Source organism: Peromyscus californicus, unplaced genomic scaffold (genome assembly GCF_007827085.1).
Source record: "Peromyscus californicus insignis strain IS unplaced genomic scaffold, ASM782708v3 Scaffold_6__1_contigs__length_162567912, whole genome shotgun sequence".
NCBI classification, from domain to species: domain Eukaryota; kingdom Metazoa; phylum Chordata; class Mammalia; order Rodentia; family Cricetidae; genus Peromyscus; species Peromyscus californicus.
Genome location: NW_026294584.1, coordinates 104,486,370 through 104,506,213, shown reverse-complemented (window position 1 = coordinate 104,506,213; position 19,844 = coordinate 104,486,370). Strand labels below are relative to the sequence as shown.

The 19,844-nt window shown below is 49.8% G+C and overlaps 2 long non-coding RNA genes across 2 annotated transcripts in view; both read right to left on the bottom strand.

Annotated features, from left to right (window-relative positions):
- Positions 1-3,844: 3,844 nt before the first annotated feature.
- LOC128099840 (uncharacterized) lies at positions 3,845-12,000 on the bottom strand. The gene is made up of 4 exons (XR_008214565.1): positions 11,648-12,000; positions 6,275-6,498; positions 5,667-6,185; positions 3,845-4,995 (listed from the first exon to the last, which is right to left on the bottom strand). It is a non-coding gene; the product is annotated as an uncharacterized LOC128099840 (long non-coding RNA).
- Positions 12,001-13,651: 1,651 nt separating this feature from the next.
- LOC128099841 (uncharacterized) overlaps positions 13,652-19,844 on the bottom strand; it is a 13,282-nt gene continuing 7,089 nt past the window's right edge. Inside the window, exon 3 of the long non-coding RNA XR_008214566.1 lies at positions 13,652-13,717. This is a non-coding gene — a long non-coding RNA (uncharacterized LOC128099841). The remainder of the gene's footprint in view (positions 13,718-19,844) is intronic.

Here is a 19,844-nt window from a genome sequence, read left to right as displayed (position 1 = left end):
CTCTAGGATCATTAAAGAATTTTTTCATTGTTGTTTTATGTGTATGAACACCAGGTCCATGGAGGCCTGAAGAGGATCTCGTATCCCCTAGAACCGGGGTTACAGATGGTTGTGAGCTGCCACATGGATGCTGGCAACCAAATTGTGGTCCTCTGCAAAAGCAGTCATTGCTTTAACTGCTGAGCCATCTCTCCAGCCCCCATCTCTGGGATGTTACCTTCAGCTTGGGGACAGCTGGCACTAGTGTGGCACTAGCCTGGCACTAGCCTGGCACTAGCCCTGGCGTCCAGGTCCACGTTCCGCTTGTCTGAACTCTTAAAGCGGGTCTGTCAGCGAAGGGCACAGGCTTTATCCTGGCTGCTTCAGGGAAGGGATCATGTTTCTTTCTCGCTTGTCTTTTTGTCTTGTTTTGTATGTGGTGCTGCAGACAGAACTCCAGGCTTCAGACATGCTGAGCACATGCCCTACTGCTGAACCGCACACCTGACTGTCACTGGGAGTCTAAGGCAGCACGCAGGCCCGAGAGTCTCTGTCTTTCATGCCTGCTGACAGCTCCACCTACTCAATCAACCCCTTCTTCCATCTCTGCCTTCCTCTATCCCTTCCTTCCTCCAAGGAGCACCAAGGGCTACTGCCAGGGATCCCACACTGCCCCTCCAACCTGGAGGTCCACAGTGAACAAGGTGACAGAGATGAGACACCCACATGCTCTAGCTCTCTCTCATTCCCCTGGGGGAGACCATCTGAAAGGGATCTGGGCATGGTGGCTCTCACCTTTAATCCCAGTGTTCAGGAAGCTGAGGCAGGAGGATCACTGTGAGTTTGAGGCCAACCTGGACTACACAATGAGTTTTGGACTAGCCAGGGATACGCTGGAAGATCTGTCTCAAAAGTCAAAACAGATAGAAAATGAGTAAGATGTGTCAGTGACTCATGCAGTAGTCAGAGGGCGGGGCTTAGAGGCCAGGGGATCCCTGCGGTGTGACATCTCCTAAGAAGGTAACCTTCAACAGAAGGCACAAGAGCATAGAGATGAGGGCAGGTATTACAGGCTGTGGCACATGACAGCAGGGTCAACGGGAGACTGCTCCCTTCATTCAGGAACGAGGTGAGGTTGGATAGGCTAAGCAAAGGGAGGGAGAGGAGACCAGCAGAGTTGGCCAGGGAGGCCCCAGTGGACATGGCAGGTGGCTGAAAGCCACTCTAACATAGACTTTGTTCTGAGTGAGATGGGCCACTACAGCATGCACACTCAAAAGTATCTCCCCAGGGGCCAAGGCCCTCCGTCCCTGTTGCCAGGAGAGCCAAGCCCTTAAGGTGCTGTATTCAGCTCAGAGAGCAGTCTCTGCCCAGGCCCCCCTCCTCTCCTTGAGAGCATCAGGCTGATGAGGACAGTGCATGCTGGACCAGAGTCCTCTTTCCCCAAACCCTCCCTGCTCCAGGGCTCAGAGCTGCCTGCCGCCTTAGATCAGGCCTCCAGATGCTGTACAGTCTCTCACCCTCTCCCAGTCCTCCCTTCCCAATGCGAGGACCAATGTGGATCCCCATGCTGGTGTTTCTGTGGGTGTCATGCCCAATCTCAGCATCCTCAGAACAGATGTGTGCTGCAGTGACCCTGGAACTAATGTCTCCCCAAGTCATCTGGGGAGTCGGGGCCCATTCACAGGTGTGCCCATGTAGAGAGCACTATCAGCTCAGCTCACCATCACTGTAACACACGTGTGAGGAGACTGACTTATTAGAAAGAGAACGTTCGGGCTGGTTCAGCTTTGGGGGTTCCAAGCCATGGTCAGAGGGCTCGGGTGCTTTGGGGTCTGAGGTGGCCTGTCACAGTGTGAGTGTGTGGTGAAGCAAAATGAAGAGGAAATAAAAGAAGACAAAGGGCTTGGGGTCCCACAGTCCCTCCACATCCCAACTACCTAACAGTCTCCAACCTTCCTCTCTAAGGCTCCTCCACTCTACAGTGGTGCCAAGCTGGGCCTTTGGGTGACAGAAGTTCCAGACAACAGGAAGATTTAGTACCTCTCTACCCGAGCATGTGTATCGTCGGATCCATCTCTTGGTAGAGAAAGCAAAGCTGCCAATCAAAGCCCCACATGGGTTCAGATGAGTGGAGCCTGGCACCAAGCCAGCCTGTGATCTGATCGGGAGAGCCTCCAGCACTCAGCCATCCCGTGATCAGAGAAGACTGTCCTGTGGTGTCGAGAAACCATACAACAGACTGCATCAATAAGAAAAGATAACCAGATGGGGAAAGGGCCAAAGGATATGAATTCGCCAAGAAGGAAACAAGCAGGTCAACAGACATCTCAAAGATGCTCGGAGAGATGCAAATGAGGCCAGTCTTGTGATATTGAGGTATTCAGCTCACCATTGGCCAAGTTTTGCTTGATGCTATCACAGGCTCTCCAGGGGAGGAGCTCGGAGTCCGGCAGTTCTTCTCCCAGACAAGATCCCTGGGGGTGGCAGCGCTGCAGCACTGCGTGGAGCCACACATCTGTCTGTCAGCCTGGATTGGCTGGGTGCCCTAACTCTGTGAGCATGCAGTAACTCTACAAACACCAGAACACAAACTCAGTCCTACCTGAAGAGAGAAGATTCTCTGTGGTCTGGGGTGCTTTGCATCAGCTTCCTGAGAGTAACTGCCCCCAGAGTGCTCTAGGGTATGGGGCTGGTCAAGGCCAGCTTGGCTTCTCTTCAACCTTTTGACTGGCTTAAAAGAGAGTGGATGGCGCTGGTTGGTGGTGGTGTATGCCTTTAATCCCAGCACTTGGGAGGCAGAGCCAGGAGGATCTCTGTGAGTTCGAGGCCAGCCTGGTCTACAGAGCGAGATCCAAGGCAGGCACCAAAACTACACAGAGAAACCCTGTCATGAAAAAACAACCAAAAAGAGAGTGGATGGGGCAGGAGAGCAGCTTAACTGGTAGAGGGCTTCCCTGGCATGGTGGTGATTCTTGCCTGTAACCCCAGCACTTGGGAGATAGAGGCAGGAGAATGGGAAGTTCAAGGTCATCCTCAACCATACAGCCAACCTCCATGTCTGTTGCCTCCCTCTTCAAACATTTTTGCCTCACACTTTTGGAGTCAGCTTGGGAAGGCTAGCGGTTTGGGACAGGGCCCACTGAACTCAGCCAAGCTCCCAGCCTTGCCTGTGGCCAGCTGGTGTGGGCCTGGTGGCTGACTAGTCTGGGGATCTCCCCATTAGCTGGAACAAAGGGATGGCGGGCTGTGAGCTGCTTGCTCTCAGGCAGCTGGGATGAAGGCTGTCCACAGGGCAGTCACAGGCACTGAGAGCCGATCCCAGAGACACACGCTGAGCTCCACCTGAGCTTTAGATAACTCACCGGTGAAAGTGTGTGTGTGTGTGGGGGGGGGGGGGGATCACATGGCAAAGGTATGACTCCCAGCTAGTGACGAGCTCGGCTGTTTCTGCCAGCCCCAGGACTTCGATCTCTGCCCACAGTTCCTTTTTATAAATTCTTGGCCAGATTACTACTCGAAACATGAATTGCTAAAAGAAAAAGGTGAGAATAGAATAGCCCAGAAAGAGAAAATATCTGCAGCATCCAGCAAAGTTCTGGGTGGTGGCTTTGAAATGAAGCCTCTGTTACAAATCTCATTCCCTTCGCATCGGCCTGTGGGGCTCCGGCTCTGGGTGGGGATCATCCTGAGGGATGGGCAACGGGATTAAGGAAGGCAGGCTTTGATTAGGCCATGGATGGAAGTCCTGAGCCTGCTCCTGGTTCATCACCAGAAGCCGTTAACTAGATGGCTGCGTGAGCTCCCCTATCTCCCTCCATCTCCCCCCCCCCCCCCCCCCCCCGCCCTGTGTGCGTTCATACAATGTTATTGATGACTTCCGGTCAGCATCCAACTTATAACACAGAACCATGTGCTTCAGGGCTTTGTTCATTCTATACATATTTACTGAAAACCTACTATGTACCCTGTGGACCTTCCTGGTGACAGAGATGAAGCAGAGAACAGAACAGACAGCTCCTTAGAGCTGTGGAGATGGCCTCAGCAGTTCGGAGCTCTTGGTGCTCTTCCAGAGGATGGGAGTTTTATTCCCAGTACCCACTTGGGATAGCTCACAACCACCTGTAACTCCAGCTTCAGGGGATATAATGCTCTCTTCAGCCTCTGTGGACAGTGAACTCACACATGCGTATATCCACACAGACAGGCATACACATGAAAATAGTAATTATATCTTTTAAAACTGGTGAGTCCATGTCTTTTGGTGCCCAAACAGACAATTAACAAACACATGACATCTGTCACATTTAAATAAGAAATGTCCCACCTGGGCTCCTGTGCTGTGCGGGTTGGCTGCAGATGAGGGTCTCTAAGGTGATGGCCTAAGGCCCTGATCTCATCAGTAGACTCATCTGTAGGTGGGTTTGTGGTTTGACAGCATTACTGAAGGATGGTGAAAGCGGGGAGGTGGGGCCTGGCTGGAGGAAGTAGGTCATGGAGGACAGCATATCTTGGAAAGGTGTCTCTTGTCCTAGCTCCTTTCTCTCTGTCACCGCTCTCTGCTTCCTGGCCACACCATCTGATCAGCTCTGCTCCACCAAGTCTTTCTACCTCTAAACAAGATGAAAGTAAGGAACACGAGTAGGGAGACTTGGAGAGTAGAAAGGGTGAGCTCTCACTGAAGCCTGGGCACTGAGTGGAGACTGGGGAGATCCCAGGAAAAGGCATGGCCCTCACCTCTGAGGAGCAGAGCCTGGGTGTCCCCCAGAAAGCCAGAATGAGGACATCTGCCCACCACAGCAGCAGACACAGAAAGAGCAGCTGGCTAGCATTCCAGGTTGGGGAAGTGTGGACAGGACAGGTGGAAAGCATGGGTCCTTTGTCCCCTGGTTTAGAGTAGCGGGACACCCAGATCTGGAGTGAAGGAGGGTAGCAGCTGTGACATGGGCATAGCCCTGGGGTCTGCAGGCCTCATCTTCTGCTGGCTTTGTTCATGTCTGTGATCATCCATAAATACTGTAAACAAACAGCAAACACAGGTGCAGCTGAGGGATGCATTTCTAAAATCTTGTTCTAGAGCAGTGGTTCTCGACCTGTGGGTTGTGACCCCTTTGGGGGGTTTGAATGATCTTTTCACGGGGATCACCTAAGACCATCAGAAAACACAGATACTTACATTACAATTCATAACAGTGGCAAAATTAGTTATGAAGTAGCAACGAAAATAATTTTATGGTTGGGGGTCACCACAACGTGAGGAACTGTATTAAAGGATCCCATCATTAGGAAGATTGAGAACTGCTGCTCCGGAGGGTGTCAAGCTCACCTGATGGTGCTGGACGGGGTTCTCCAGAGGAACAGAACCAATGAATAAGTGTTAGAGGGACTCACTGGATTGACTTACACCGTACAGACTGGGTAGTCCAACAATGGCCACCGCACACTGGAAAGGCAGCGAATCTGGGAGCTGCTCAGTCCAGAAGGCTGGGTGCCTCGGTAGCCCCAATCTGACACTGAAGGCCTAGGGGATTCCTGGGGAGCCACTGCTCCCCATTGAAAAGCTGAAGAAGCCAGGTTCCTGCATCAGGGAGAGGTGACAGCAGCAGTGGTAACAATGGAGGAGGAGGGGGAGGAGGAGGAGGAGGAGGAGGAGGAGGAGGAGGAGGAGGAGGAGGAGATGCACTCACCAGCTAGGCCTGAAGGCAGCCGGCAAAAGCAGCAACATTATTTCCCTTGGGCCTCTTTACATCTGGGCCACCGCTGGACAGTGCTACCCGCTCTGGGCCTCCTCCCTCTCTGCTAATCCTTCAGGGAATGTTCCCACAGATCCACCCGGAGCCTCGCCCCTTCATTGACTCCAGAGCCCATCAAGTTGACAGGAGTCACCACCATACTCTGGTACTGACTAAGCCCAGCGGGAAGCACTTCGCAGGCCTGTGTTCTTAATGCTCACACTAGCCGCCCACAGAGAAGCAGCCAGAGGCTTGAAGAAAAGACAGGGACCTGCCCGAGTTCTGTTTCTCAGTGGAAGAGAAATCCGCAGAACACTTGTAGACACAGTGAAACAGAGCTGGGAGCCTGACCGGTTCTGCCTGAGCCTGCCAGCCCCACTCAGATTCCTCACAGAGCACTGTTCATAAATAGGTTTTTTTCATTAATGTGCAGAAGCGAGGGCTGCGCTGTGTCTGCCCGTGTTCCACTTCATTCTGTGAAAGTAAAAGCATAAAAAGAAGGTTCTGGTAACGCAGCCAGAGCACAGGGGACATGGCCAGGTGTCCCACCATCTGTGACTTACCACCTCTGTCCTCTGTCATAGGCCTGGTGCTGCTGAAGACACCTTGGCTCCCGGCTTGCTCAGGTTCAAGAGGAGAAGCTGCATTCAGATGGCAGGCGCTCACCTCTGCTTCAGCAGACATCACTTACCGTGGTTTGTGATGTGGGATTTGCTCAGGGATGCCAAGGTTAGCCAAGCTGGAATTGGGGCAGATATGATGACAGGAAGCAGGGGTGTAGAGTCTCCTACCCAGTGGGATGAAGAAAAACAAAAGGAAAAGGCCTGTTTAAAATCCATGGAAGGCTGACTGTGCAGATGACTCAATGGGTAAAGTACTTGCCCTGTAAGCTTGATGACATGAGTTCAAATCCCCAGAACCCATGAAAAGCCATATGCATAGTGCAAGTGTCTATAATCTCAGGCAGAGACAAGAGGACCCAGGAAGTCTGTGGGCAGTTAGCCTGGAGTAGGTAGCAGTGAATAAGAGATCCTGTCTCAAAATGAAAGGTAGGGTGAGAACTGACACCCAAGGTTGTTCTCTGACCTACACACACACACACACACACACACACACACACACACACACACACAAACATACACAGGTACATCATAAACACACAAAATCAATTAGTTAATTAACTAAATTTAAAAATAAATAAAAAATAGAATAAAAGTCAGGCTTGGTGGGTGGTGCACACCCATAATCCCATGTCTCAGTTACTTTTCTATTTCCATGACAAACCACCATGACCAAGGCAAGTTATAAAAGAAAGCATACTATTTGGGGCTCACAGTTCCAGAGGGTTAGTCTGTGACCATCATGGTGAGGGACATGGCAGCAGGCAGGAAGGAAGTCATAGTGCCAGAGCAGTAGCTGAGAGCTTACATGTTGAGACAATCTGATGCACAGAGAGAGCTAACTGGAATATTGCAATTTTGAAACTTCAAAGCCCACACCCAGTGACACACCTCCTCCAACAAGGCCACATCTCCTAATCCTTCCCAAATAGTTCCATCAACTGGGAACAAAGCTTAAAATATATGAGCCTAAGAAGACTGTTCTCATCCCAGCACTCAGAGGCAGAGTCAGGAGGACTGCTGCAAGTTCAAGGCCAGCCTGGTCTACACAGTGAGATGCTGTTTCAAAACATGAACACAGAAAAAAGAAAGAAGGAAGGAAGGAAGGGAGGGAAGGAGGGAGGGAGGGAGGGAAGGAGAGAGGGAGGGAGGAAAAAAGGGGGAGGGAGGAAGGAAGAAAGGAAGGAGGGGAGGGAGAGAGGGAGGAAGGGAAGAAGAGGGGAGGGAGGGAGGAAGGGAGGAAGGGAGGGAGGACCCCTAAACCAAGTAAGAAAAGCCCCACTGCAGTAAAAATTGATGAATAGCATTTAAGAAGGAAATTAAAAATCTCCTGCCATAAAAAGCCACAACTCTGTAACAAGCTTCACCATCCCAGCCCTCCTGCAGGCTTTCAGACTGTCATGTACCCCACCCTCACCACAGGCATCAGGAGGGAAAACCCCTTAGCTGCCCTAAAGCCCCCAGGCCTTGTTCTGAGCTGTGACCCCTAAAACAGCACCAGATCCCACTTCTAGCCCCTTTTAGTCAGGATCTTGGTCCAGTGTTTTCTGCACAGGATCCCTCCCTGAGACCCAGTGGGAGCCCTCTCAGGGGCCCGGAGGAAGCCACCAGCACCCACACTCCTGAGAACAGGCTCTTTGCTATTTCATTCCACACCAGCCCTACTGAGCAGTCTAGGAGACAGAGTCAATTCTCCCCAGGGATCAAACAGGTGACATATTTACCAGGCGTCCTGGTAACCAATCAGCTCATCAGCTGAGGCCCCAGCCAGCTGCATTTCTACAGAGCCTCAATTCTTGAGGCAATTCCAGAAGGACTGGGCCCCAGAAGAAAGCTGTCACATACTGAGACAAATCCCAAAGACTGAAGAAGATGTTTCCTCTCTCAGCACACAGATGCCCACTCGAGGCCATTCAACAAACAGAAACCTCAAGGACACGTGACACAAAGGAAATTAAGACAGCTCCACTCTAAAGAAATGGAGATGTGTAAGTGGCCTAAAAAGGAATTCAAACCATGACCCTCTGGGAAGCTTGTGAGATGCTAACTGTCACAGGTACGGAGGCCAGGTCAGAGGAGTCGGATAATAAAAGGAATCAAGGCTGAGTTCCAGATTCCCAGAACTCCAAGGGCACACGCACAGGGAGAGAAGTCATGAACTTGAAGGCAAACTATTTGAGATCAGCCAGTAAGAGAAACAAAAAGAAAAACCAGTGGAAGAGAGGGGAAAAGCATGAAGCAGGGTGAGAAAGCTACAGGGAGAGACCCGGAAATCATGAGGACCCAGAGAAAGAGTTTATTTCAAGAAATAATGACCGAGCTGGGCATGGTGGCACACTTTCATCTCAGCACTCAGGACGTAGAGGCAATTGGATCTCTGTGAATTTGAGGCCAACCCGGTCTGCGTAGTGAGTTTTAGGCCAGCTAGGGTTATTACACAGTAAGACCCTGTCTCAACAACAACAGCAACAAAATTTAAAAATGAAAGAAAGATTGGCAGAATGTTTCGCAAATCTTGGGAGATATTTGAACACACAGATTCATGAAGCTCAAAGAATACCAAGTAAAGATGACTTTAAAGAATATTCCAGAACACATTATAATCATCTTCAAAAGTCAAAGACAGAGACTGTCTTGGAGCCTGGTTGCATGTGATGGAACCCCCATAAGGCTAGGAGACTTCTCAGGAGCTGTCTGCCCAGAGCTTGCTCAGCACAGGCATGCGCTGCCAACAATATGAGCCTTAACATGTTCATGATCTAAATCAGCCCCTGCCAGTGTCTTTGTGTTCACGGTGGCAGTAAATGAGAAGTCAATAATAGGAGGAATTTTGGGAAACTATCAGATATGGAAAAAGTTAAACATTGTACTGCCTAACCACAAAATGTGGGTCCAGTGGTTTGAAGATGTCCCCATAAGTCTCAGACTTATGAATACTTGGTCCAAGGTTGGCTGTTTGGGAAGGGTTGGGGGGTATGGCCTTGTTGGAGAAGGTGTGTCACTAGGGGAGTGCTGTGGGATGGTCTTTCTGTACACTGTGAATACATGTTGCTACCATTGGTTAATAAATAAGCTGCTTTGACCTATGGTAAGACAGGAGACAGCCAGGTGGGAAGTCCAAGAGAGATACAAGGAGAAGGAAGGCAGAGTCAGGGGAGACGCTGAGCACTGCCAGGATAGCAAGATGTAATGGAACACAGGTAAAGCCATGAGACACACAGTGATACACAGATTAATAGAAATGGGTTAATTTAAGATATAATAGCTAAAGATAAAAGACACTGATAACAGCTTATGTTGGAGAAGATGTAGAGCAAGGAGAACACTCCTCCACTGTTGGTGGGAGTGCGAACTTATACAGCCACCTTGGAAATCAGTATGGTGTTTTCTCAGAAAATTGGGAATCAATATACCTCAGGACCCAGCTATTCCACTCTTGGGCATATACTCAGGAATGCTCAATCATACCACAAAGATACATGCTCAACTATGTTCATAGCAGCATTGTTCATAATAGCCAGAACCTGGAAACAACCTAGATGACCCTCAACCGAAGAATGGATAAAGAAAATGTGGTACATATACACAATGGAGTACTACTCAGCAGTAAAAAACAATGACATCATGAAATTTGCAGGCAAATGAATGGAACTAGAAAATATCATCCTGAGTGAGATAACACAGACCCAGAGGGACAAACATGGTATGTACCCACTCATAAGTGGATACTAGATGTAAAGCAAAGGATAACCAGACTACAACCCACAACTCCAGAAAAGCTAGCTAACAAGGAAAACCCTAAGAGGTATGCATGGATCACTCTGGGGAGGGGAAATAGATGAGATCTCCATGAGTAAACGGGAGCGGGGCACAATGGAGGGTAGGGGATGGGGGATGAGAACATAAGGGAATGGGATGGTCAAGCTAGAACAAGGACGGAGTGGGGGAACAATGAAAGAGATACCATGATAGAGGGAGACATCAAGGGGATAGGGAGAAACCTGATAGTAGGGAAGTTCCCAGGAACCCACAAGGATGACCCCAGCTTAGACTACTAGCAGTAGTGGAGAGGATGTCTGAACTGGCTTATTCCAGTAATCAGATCAGTGAATACCCTAACTGTCATCATAGAGCTTCATCCAGTAACTGATGGAAGCAGATACAGGGATTCATAGCCAAGCACCAGGCCAAGCTCCAGGAGTTCAGTCGAAGAGAGAGAAGAGGGATTCTATCAGCAAGGGGCATCAAGATCATGATGGGGAAACCTACAAAGACAACCAAACCAAACTAGTGAGAACTCATGAACTTTAGACCAACAGCTGTGGAACTTCCATGGGACTGGACTAGGCCTTCTTCGAGACAACTGTGTATCTTGATCTGCTTAAGAGGGCCGCTGGCAATAGGATCAGGATCCATCCCTGGTGCATGAGCTGGCTTTTTGGAGCCCACTACCTATGGTGGGACACCTTGCAGAGCCTTGATGCATGGAGAGGGGGTTGGACCTGCCTCAACTGAATGTACCAGGCTCTGCTGACTCCCCATGGGAATCCTTACCTTGTTGGAAGAAGGAATGGGGGATGGGTTGGGTGGGAGAAGACTGGAGGGCAGGAGGAGGGAAGAGAGGGGGATCTGTGGTTAGTATGTAAAATGAATAAAAAAAATCCCTTAAAAAATGTAATAGCTAGCTAGCAAGAAGCCTGAGCCATAGACCAAACAGTTTGCAATTAATATTAAGCCTCTTACTGGTTATTTGGGTAGTAGTGGACAGGAAAGATTTATCTGGCTACAGGGGAGGGATTAAGGTTTTCAAATGCCTTCTGCCATCCCAGCGCATTCTCCCTGCTTCATGTTTGTGGATGGAGATGTGAGCTCTCAGCTGCTACCCAAGCACCATGCCGACCTGCTTGCTGTCATGCTTTCTGTCATGATGGGGATGGACTCCTACCCCTCTGGAACTGTGAACCCCCACAAACCCTTCCTTGTATAAGTTGCCTTGGTCACAGTGTTTTATCCCAGCAAGAGGAAAGTAACTAAGATAGAACCAAAGAAGAAAGTTTTTTTTTTTTAAAAAAATCCCAAAGCATCAGGGGCTGGAGAGATGGCTTAGTGGTTAAGAGCACTTGCTGCTCTTCCAAGGGAATCTGATTTCAGTTCTCACTCCCCACATCAGGCTGCTCACTACCATCTGTGACTCCAGCTCCAAGGGACCTGTGACATCTCTTCCGGCCTCTGCAGGCACCTGCACTCATGTGCACACATGCACACCCACATACACGTACACATTAATAATAGGAAAATAAATCTAAATATACATACCATGGAATGAATGAATGCAGAAGCCCAGCCTGCTTGTGAGATGCAGTAGACATGTCTCTAAGAGCAAATATTGTTGATGTCACAACAATAAATGTCGACATCATACAACTCAGTTGCACACCTTCAGGAACAGGGAAAGAAGACAAATTAAGCCTAAACTCAGCAGAAGGAAAGAAATAACAAGCTTAGAAATTTAAAAAGTAGAAATTGGGGCCAATGAGATGACTCAGTGGGTAAGGGTGCCTTCCACTAAGCCTGATGAACTGACTTTGATCCCCAGGGCCAGGGCCACATGATAGAGGGAGAGAGCTGATTTCTACAGGTGATCTTCTGACTTCCACTTGGTCATGGCATGTGTGCATCTTTCCCTCTCCACACTAAATAAATAACAGATAGATAAATAGATAAATAAATAAATGTAGTTTAAATTTTTTTAACTTAAATATTTTTGTTTCATGTGTTCAAGTATTTTAACTGCATCTAAATTTAACCATGTATGTTCAGTGCCCTCAGAGGCCAGAAGAGAACACTGAATAGCCTGAAACTAGAGTTACAGAAGGTTGTGAGCTGCCATGTGGGTGCTGAGAACAAAACCCAGGTTCTCTGCAAGGGCAGCCCATGCTCTTAGCCATTGGACCCTCTTTCCAGATCCAAATTTAATTTTTTTAAAGCAGAAATAATCAGCAAAACTAAGAGTTGAGTTATTTGGAAAGATAAACAAAATAGACAGATTGACAGATCTGTAGCTAGATCAGCCAAGAAAAAAATCAAATAAATATAATTTTAAATAAAATAGGAGACATTATAACTGATACTACAAATCAGGAAGCTCTGAAGAGAGTGTGGTGAGCTGTGACCTGGAAGAAAGGGCAGGTGAGAAACACGCTTTGGCTGCAGTTTGCATGTGAAGTGTCCCCACAGGCTCTGGGGTTTGAACACTGGGTCTCCCACTGGTGACGCTGTCCCTGGAGTTTGTGGAGCCTAGGAGGTGGGTTCCTGGGGGCAGATCTTAGGTTTCTAACCCCACCCTACTTCTTGTCTTATCTCTGATCTGCCCAAATCTGAGCAAGTTCCCCCAGTCATGCCTCCCTCACCACAATGGACTTCCTTAAATTGTGATCCAAAATAGCCCCCTCCTCTAGTTCTTATTTAGTCTTTGGTTACAGCTACAAAAGGTAAGTAATGCCCCTACCAAGGTCAAATACCGAGGACATGCAGAATGTGCACAGAGTTGAGGACATGCGGAATGTGCACAGAGCTGAGGACATGAGGAATGTGCACAGAGATGAGGACATGTGGAATGTGCACAGAGATGAGGACATGCGGAATGTGCACAGAGATGAGGACATGCGGAATGTGCACAGAGATGAGGACATGCGGAATGTGCACAGAGCTGAGGACATGAGGAATGTGCACAGAGATGAGGACATGCGGAATGTGCACAGAGCTGAGGACATGCGGAATGTGCACAGAGCTGAGGACATGCGGAATGTGCACAGAGATGAGGACATGCGGAATGTACACAGAGCTGAGGACATGCGGAATGTGCACAGAGCTGAGGACATGCGGAATGTGCACAGAGCTGAGGACATGCGGAATGTGCACAGAGATGAGGACATGCGGAATGTGCACAGAGCTGAGGACATGCGGAATGTGCACAGAGCTGAGGACATGCGGAATGTGCACAGAGCTAAGGACATACGGAATGTGCACAGAGCTGAGGACATGCGGAATGTGCACAGAGATGAGGACATGCGGAATGTGCACAGAGATGAGGACATGCGGAATGTGCACAGAGATGAGGACATGCGGAATGTGCACAGAGATGAGGACATGTGGAATGTGCACAGAGCTGAGGACATGCAGAATGTGCACAGAGCTGAGGACATGCGGAATGAGCACAGAACTGAGGACATGCAGAATGTGCACAGAGCAGTAACATCAAAGAGGGAAGACAGGGCAAGCAATCCAGCCCAGCAAAAAAGCTTGGCACCAACTGCCTACCAGGCACACGCTGCTCGGCACTTAAAGGAAGATGGACGCCAATTCTTCTCAAACTCTTCCAAATATCTGAGGAGGAGGAGGGAATACTTCCAAACTCGTTTTGTGAGGCCAGCACCACCCTCACTCAAGCCAGAAGAAATACAAAAGGCAAGACATGGAAGACAATATCTTGATGTACACAGATGCCAAAACCCCCACCAAAGTGCCAGTGAGTCGAGTTCAATACCACAGGAGAAGCTTACATGCCAGCCTGTATTAGAGGTACTGCAAGTCCTGGCTGGAGCGATTGACATAATTAAAAGCATCCCAATCAAAAAGTTACATTGTGTCTAGATATTAGTATTTATATGAGAATAGTCAAATTCAATAAAACTGAGGAGCCTCAATAATCAGCTACTTCCTTCTTCAAGAATATCATTTACTGAGTATGTCTCTGTCTCTTAGACATCTTGACCTCTCCCAATAGCACCACCCCAGGGACCAGGCCTAGATATTCATGCTAATGCTCCTCATAGCCCCAAGATAGCTGCCAAGATTCCAGGCATCACAGATGCAATTTCATATTGCAATGGCCAGAATGTGGTCAAATGCTTTTTTAAAGCCAATCAATGGCTAGGGAACCGGAATTACTAGAGTTAGCTTGGGCTCATGAGGACCCAGCACTGTCCAGAGCCTTATGGAAGAGTAGACCAGACAGATCTGGGGCTCTAATATAGGAGACAACAGTGGCTTTGGGTGAGTACTGTGGTGGTTTAAAAAAAATGGCCCCCAAAGGGAGTGGTACTATTAGGAGGTGTGGCTTTGTTGAAGTGGGCGTGGCTTTGTGGGAAGAAGTGTGTCACTGTGGGGTTGGGCTTTGATGTCTCTTGCTCAAGCTTCAATCATGTGACAGACAGTCTACTTCCTGTTGCCTGCATATCAGCATGTAGCAGTTCCTTCCCCAGCACCATGTCTGTCTGCATGCCACCATGCTCCCCACCATGATAATAAACTGAATCTCTGAACTAGAAGCAAGACCCAATGAAATGTTTTCCTTTATAAGAATTGTTGTGCTTATGGTGTCTCTTCACAGCAATAGAAACCCTAAGACAAGTACCTAGCTGTTGTCTAAGTTCTTTGTCCAAGCTCTAGGGCATCTGGACAGAGCTATTTAGGAATATGGCAGGACACATCCTTCACAACTGTCAGGAATTCAGGTAAGGGAATGGGCAGGGCAAAACGGAGCCAATGTGTCAGGACCCAGCCAGCACCCTGGAATGCAGAGGATCTGGATGGGTCCACAGGGTAGAGCCTTACCCTTTACCCCATCCGTACCAGATGCACAGTGAAGACCTCATCATGGGCCCACATTCCTCCTCATGGGTAGAGCAGTGCTCAGAGCAAGCCCCCCCTCTTTCTTAAATGACAGAAGATGGATGAATAGGTGTCATAGAGGACCACAGGAAGCCACTCTCCTGAAGCCACTGGGGAAGCTCTCTATTGGGAAGTAGCTTCCTCCAAGCAGAACCTTGTACTATGCAGGGTTCACAGAGCCTTTTGTGAATCTGTTGGATCCCGCTGCATTTTAGGGGATCCAAGGAAATGCCACCAGACAGATGGCGGAAGCACGGGCCACACAATGAGGAAAGGAAAGCGGTCTCAAGCGGCTGGAGTGAGGAGAGAGAGCCCTCTGTGGCTGAACATGTCTAGAATACCAGCATGGCCTGAAATCAGACAAGCCACTGGACAAGGCAGATGTGGGGCCAGCCAGATGCCCGCTGGAGGCGTCGGAGGACTCAAACTCTGAGCCCTCCGTTTGTGACAGTTGAGCCTTCACTGGTTCATGGAGACTGAGCACGGTGGATAGATGTGTCCCTTTGTGGAGTTCTGGAGGAGCAGACAGGCATAGACACCAGAGACACACCCAACAGCACAGAAGACAGGCCAACAGGGCCACACCCCTTGGTGCAGAGAAGGAAGCAGCAGGTGTAAGAGAGGGCAGCACCAGATATGCTTGGGATACCGGGGACCCATGACCAGAGCCTGGAAGGTACAAAGGAGGCTGGAAGATGGCTTCCCTGCCACTCAGGTGTGAGGTGCAGGGACTGTCCCTGCTTCCCACTCTACATACACAGACACCTCAGGCACGTGGGACCACCTTCCAGTTACTGCCTTCTGAGAACACAGCCCTCTAGTTTTCCTCCTGACAGACATGCACCCCATGCTCCCTGTGCACCACGCACTCACTCCGGCACTATCCTCTGAGCAGAACGACTGCCATCTTCATGAGACTGGCTGTACCTCTTCAAAGAGTCCACCATGTAGACTTTGTTTGCATCTCCCCAGGGAAGGAACTTTCCCAACACCTATTCATATACACACATGTGCATGATCCTCATGCACCTCACACCCTACACACTACATGCTACACACAGGCTAACACACTCTTCCTGTGTATATCACACCCCGAGTCAACATAGGCTTCATCTCTGAAAGTACAGAGGTGGAAACCTGGCTTCAGACCCTTCCTCCTGGTGTACGGGGACTCCAGCAACCAAGACTGACCCTGGAGCTGGAGTGATTGGGTGAGGATGGGTTTGCCACCACTGGCCCTAGAACTCCAGGCAGGGTCTCTGCTGTCCTGGTCCTTCTGTCAGGTGGGGGACCCCCAGACCCTGCCAGCCATGAGTCCTAAACAGTTAAGTCCTGTGCAGAGCCTGATGAGAAGAGATAATATTAGGCCCAAGAACCCAGCTCCAGCCACAGTCCAGAAACTCAGATCTTGTTCCGCGCTCGTGTCTACTGAGCCAGCTGTTCAGTCCCCATATGCTCCTTCCTCTTCCAAGGCCTCTGCCGCCAATTGGAATCTGAGATTAAAAAAACACCATCTGTGCCCCGCGTCCTTCCATTTCTTGCCCGGGACGTCTTGGGGCCGGGAGATGCTTTTCCAGTTTCTTCTGGCACCGCCGTCCCTCCTTGGCTAATGATGTTAGAGAGACGGTCTTGGCTGATTCTACCGTGCTGGGGGAGGGGTGCAGGAGGTGTGTGTCACCAGCCAAGGGTGCATGTGATGGAAGTGTGGGCCTTAGTGTGGTGGTATAGAGGAGGTGGGACTGTTAAGAGGTGGGATCTGGGGCCAGTGGCATGGCCCAGTGGGTAAAGGTGCTTTCCGTCAAGCCTCCTAACTAGAGGAACCCACACAATTGAAAGAGCTGACATTGACTCCTACAGTTGTCCTCTGACTACCATAAGCACAGACACATATATGCAGGCATGCACATGCACGCATGTGCACACACACTCACACACACACACACACACACACACACACACACACACACACACACGAGAGAGAGAGAGAGAGAGAGAGAGAGAGAGAGAGAGAGAGAGAGAGAGAGAGAGAGAGAGTCTTTAAAAAGGGGCCTGGTGGGAGAGTATCAGGTCATTGGAAAGGACTAACATGGTTCACCAGGGACCATGGTTGGTTTCACCTCAGCCTCCCACCTCACCCCATCTCATGTGCTCACATAAAAGGGACACTATTCACCAAGATGTCCTCACCAAAGCCAAGCTAAAGCTGACACCATGCCCTTAAACTCCAGAAAATAAATGTTTTTTCTTTCAGGTCCCCAGTCTTGGGTGGTCTGTTACACTAATAGAACACTGATGAATGACATTCCCTGACGTCCATAAAAAGCCCCTTGGGCCGGGTGGTGGTGGCGCACACCTTTAATCCCAGCACTCGGGAGGCAGAGACAGGTGGATCTCTTGTGAGTTCAAGGCCAGCCTAGGCTACAGAGTGAGTTCCAGGAAAAGGCGCAAAGCTACACAGAGAAACACTGTCTCAAACAACAACAACAACAACAAAAATAAATAAATAAAAATAAAAAATTTTTAAAAAGTCCCCTGGCCACAGGACTACTGATATGCTAACCCCTTGGTTCTGTGACCCTTTCCAGGGTCAGTCACACCAGTGACACCCCACCTGGGCTGGAAGGTACTTCTTATACTGAGGTCTGTGTGATGAAGACCAGAGATGGTCAAGCAGACATGGCTTCAACAGAAGTTCACGGTGCCTGTGACAGGGTTGGAGAGAATGGGTGACGGGGAGAATGATGTGAGAAGACCATTCTTCACTCCTTGCTGAGCCCACACCCTTGCCCCTTTTTATAGCCTTTCTTATGAGATGTGGAGTGCCCTCCTCCAGCCTGGTGGCCTGTGGCTTGCTGAGGCAGATGAAGTGGGTGGACTTGAGAATCTCAGGAGTCCTTGCAGTGTCCACCTGGCGCCTTAACATCTGTGTGTCTTAGTTCAGCAGGACCTGCTGAGGAACCAGAGAAGCCCCAGTCTGGCCTGGACTAGCCTGTATGCTACCAACTCAGTACCCTAGACCACAGCTCGGTGAGCAGATAGATACTCAAGGGATCAGCTGACTGGCTGAGCCACGCTGTAGTCAGAAGACATCCACAGGCAAAGGGATCTGTGAGAAATGCTGTTTGTGGCTTCAGGTCATGGGATTGAGGGTGATTTGTTACACAGCTGTACAAACTGATACAGAAAGAAAACACCCACAGTCTCTGTGTATGTCACTCTTCTCGGTGCTACAGCAAACTACCTGATGAAAACCACTTCAGAAAGGAAAGGTTTGTGTTTGCTCACGGTTTGAGGGTGCAGCATGGCAGCAGGACTGGGAGGCAGCCGGTCATGTGACTTCCATAGCCAGGAAGTAGAAGGAGACAGATGTCAGTGCTCAGCTCACTTTCTCCTTTTTATTTAGTCCTGGACCATGGGATGATGCCATCCACAGTCAGGATGAGTCGTCACACCTCAGTTAACTCAATCTAGAAACTCCCCCACAGGAATACCGGAGGTTTGTCTTCTACGCGCAGATCCGGTCAAGCTGACAATCATATTAATCATCGCTTTTCCTGAGTAGCACCCAGAGAGGGAAGAGCAGAGCGTGCTAGGTGGCTCCAGACAGAGCCAAGAGCCCCGGGCAACAGGGAAGGACTCAGGCCCTGTTCTGAAGCCAGCGGCAGGAGGCAGCGGCAACCGCTGCCAGGATCATCCCACTGACAGTCAGACCTCCCTCTCCCTGTGCAGCCCCCCCTCCCACCCACTCAGCTCTACTCCCCCACCACCAGCACTGACCCTTCCTAGTCACTGAGGAAACCCCCACCTGCTTCTCGATTCCCTGTGCCAGGCTATTCCTCTGCCTCCCTCCCAGGCTAGCAGGCCAGATTCAGGCTTGGCATTCACAGAGGCCCTCCTTGGCATTCTGCCAACCTCACAGTACCCCAAAGGATGGTTCAGCTACCACAGGGGACATGGGCTATGGCTTCAGGTGACATATGTGTAGCATTTTATCTTCTGTTGCTCTGTTTACTATTCCAGAATGTCTGTGTCCTGGTCCATTGAGGCTCCTGTTTTACACACACACACACACACACACACACACACACACACACCACACACACACACATACACACACACACACACAGAGACAGACAGACAGACAGAGCAGGGAGGTGGTTAGGTATCTTATAAACAAGGGAGAGTTATGCTACCAGTTCAACAAGCTGGGAACTCCAAGAGAAAGGTTCTACTTTTGCCCGGTTCATGGATGGCAACCTTTTGCTATGTCCCCACAAAGTGGGGGGAGGGGAGGAAGCCCTCTGTGTCCTTTTCCATTTCCCAGGGCCCTACCTTCAGGACCCAGTCAGCTCCTACAGGCCCATCTCCCAGAGCTCTCACCTCAGGGGCCACGACTCCAGTGTGTGAGTCCAGGGGCAGGAACATGCAGTCTATAGCAATTCATCAAGTGCATTCAATGGAACACACAAAGGCCATGCTGACTGTGAAGCCATGTTTCCTTTTAAGACAAATTTGTTTTCTACAACCACATCTGCCACTGGGGATGCAGAAGGCGGCATCCAGGCCAATAGACACCCACCTGGAGCTGTGGTTTAAAACACTCATGAAGATGATGGCTGGAAACAAGAAGACAGAGAGGAGGTGAGCCAGGGTAGTGGTGAGCTCCCATTGCCCCAGCTGTCAGGAGGCAGAGGTAGAAGGGTTACTGCAAGTCTGAAGCCAGCCAGGGCCACACAAGTCTGAAGCCAGCCAGGGCCACACAGCAAGACTGTCAGAGGAAAAGAGGGGAAAGGAGGTGATGAAGGAGAATGGGAAGAAGGGAGAGGAGGAGGAGGAGGAA